Source organism: Babylonia areolata, chromosome 18, assembly GCF_041734735.1.
Source record: "Babylonia areolata isolate BAREFJ2019XMU chromosome 18, ASM4173473v1, whole genome shotgun sequence".
Lineage (NCBI taxonomy): Eukaryota > Metazoa > Mollusca > Gastropoda > Neogastropoda > Buccinidae > Babylonia > Babylonia areolata.
In genome coordinates, this window is record NC_134893.1 from 17,629,337 (window position 1) to 17,631,836 (window position 2,500).

At 44.9% G+C, this 2,500-nt stretch overlaps 1 protein-coding gene across 2 annotated transcripts in view; it reads left to right on the top strand.

Annotated features, from left to right (window-relative positions):
• Window positions 1–1,925: 1,925 nt before the first annotated feature.
• LOC143292533 (uncharacterized) overlaps window positions 1,926–2,500 on the top strand; it is a 69,802-nt gene continuing 69,227 nt past the window's right edge. For both annotated transcript variants that reach the window (XM_076602913.1, XM_076602914.1), the window contains exon 1: window positions 1,926–2,500. This exon is cut by the window's right edge and continues 906 nt beyond it. The gene's annotated coding sequence lies outside the window, so the exon portion shown is untranslated.

Below are 2,500 nucleotides of genomic sequence, written 5' to 3' on the forward strand. Positions count from 1 at the left end.
CTTAAACTGAAAATTGCTATTATCACAGCTGTTTAATCAATTCAGTGTGTGTGTGTGTGTGTGTGTGTGTGTGTGTGTGTGTGTGTGTGTGTGTGTGTGTGTGTGTGTGTGTGTGTGTGTGTAACAATTGTAGTACTCAGAGAATGTTACTTTGTGAGTTTTGTGCATTTTGTTCTTTATGATATCCATGATTCTGTTGTTTTTTTTTTTTGTTTTTTTTTGGTCTTTCATATTCTATTTTTTTCTTTTTCTTTTTCTTGTGTGTGTGTGTGTGTGTGTGTGTGTGTGTGTGTGTGTGTGTGTGTGTGTGTGTGTGTGTGTGTGTGTGTGTGTGTGTGTGTGTGTGTGTGTGTGTGTGTCTGTGTGTGTGTGTGTGTGTGTGCTTTCTCATTTCACTTTAAGTACCGGAATTGTAAAGTGCTCAAAGCTTGCTTATGCTTGTATCATAGCGCTATATAGAAATTGAATATTGTCAAAATATCACACACACACACACACACACACACACACACAACACACACACACACACACACACACACACACAAAGAGAGAGAGAGAGAGAGAGAGAAAGCCCAGCTAGCACACATGCACAGCTTGTCGTTGGCTTATATAGCTTCTCTTCGGTTATTTAGTGGCATGCGTTGGAATGAGTGCTGAAAAAACAACAACAGAAAAAAACAACAACAACGTTTTCGGCCTGATTACACGTGGCATGCTCATATGCATGTATGTATGTATGTAGCGAACAAACGGATAGTAAAAGCAGAGCAAAGTTTTAAGAGCGGAAGGTGGGTGGGGAAAAGAATGGGTGGGCTGGGTGTGTGTGGGGGGGGATGGGGGGGCGTGGGGGGCGGGGGGGGTAGGAGGGTGGGAGAGAGTAAGGGAAGAAGGGGAAAAGGAGAGGGGTTAATTAATGGGGGGGGGGGGGGAAGGGAGATTGGGGGAGGAAGAGAGGGAGACTGTAAGCCAAAGTGTGTGTCACTCTGTGTGTGTGTGTGTGTGTGTGTGTGTGCGCGTCTGTGTGTGTGTGTGTGTGTGTGTGTGTGTGTGTGTGTGTGTATGTGTGTGCGTGCGTGCTTGCGAGCGTGTAAGCCAGTGTGTGTACTTGCGTGCGAGCACACACGCGCGCGCGTATAATCATGTGTATGTGCGTGTGTGTATGTGTGACTGTGTGCGTGCGTATTTGCGTGTGCGGAGTGCGCGCGCGTGCGTGCGCGCGCGTGCCAGTACGTGAGCGCGCGCGTGTGTGTGTATGTGTGTGTGTGTGTATGAGTGTGTGTGTGTGTGTGTGTGTGTGTGCGCGCGCGTGCGTGCACGTGCGCATGTGTGTGTGTGTGCGTGTGCGTACGCGCGAGCTTGCTTCCGTCTCCGTGCATGCAGCAAGAGAAGCAGCAGACAGAAAAAGAGTGGTGTGTGAAAGTGCAGCCAGAGACTGAAAGGGAGCCACACAGTCAGACAGACGCACATTCTCCATAAAGCACGCATTCCTAACTTGCTCGCGTTAACTACTCCCGTCTCAAGTCTTTCTTTAGCCCTGACATTGGGGAAAAGAAAAAAAGAAAAAGAAAAAGAAAAAAAAAAAAAAAACAACGGAAAAGGAAAACTTGTTGCTGTTTGTTTTCTATCTTTCTCTGTGCGCCCATGTGATTTTTTTTAAAAATTTTTTTAAAGCAGCCGAGTTTGGTTGTTTTAAAAGAAGAATTTTGGGAAAGGAGTTGAGCAATTTTTAGAGTTGCTTCCACAGACACTGAGAGTTCCGTTCTGTGCCGACAGCTGCAGTGGTCTGATTTGACTTCACGTTTCTCTTGGGTCGTTAGGAAAGTGAAAGAATAGATAAATCACTAAGTAAATCAAAACAACAACAAATAAATATCTTTTTTTTATATATATATATACTAGTGATCTCAGACGGAGCAGAAACAAACAAGGTTTAAAACAATTTTTTTTAAAGAAAGGAAAAAAGAGGGAAAATACAACCTCAGTTCTTCGCTCCGTCTTTGAGGATAACTTGACGCCGGCCGTCACTTCGCACAATAATATCATGACTACATCCTGTTTCATCCGGAAAGCCGGCGACTGACGGATAGCTGAGAGAAAGAAAAGAAACAAACGATTAAAATAACAAATGCATAAGTGGATAAACGCATAAACGCTGGAATGAATGAACCAAAGGACTCAATAAGTTAATGAACAAACAATCAAAGTCAACAAAACAACAAATACAAATTAAACGCAGCAAAATCCATCCTCGTCATTCAGTGTGGAAGAAGAAAACGAAGCCCCCGTAAGAGTGAGTGAGACTACATGCAGGAAACGCCGGCAGACAAGTGAAGGAAAAGCAGGCAGGCATGCACGGAGAACGGAGTCTATGAACTAAACCCCCCTGCACAATTACTGACTTCCCGTCGGTGGCGGTACTCATCGAAGCAAGGATGAACAGTCATCCATGGATGAAGGGTTCGCAGCAGGATGAATCAAGCACCAACCAACCCCTGGCTGC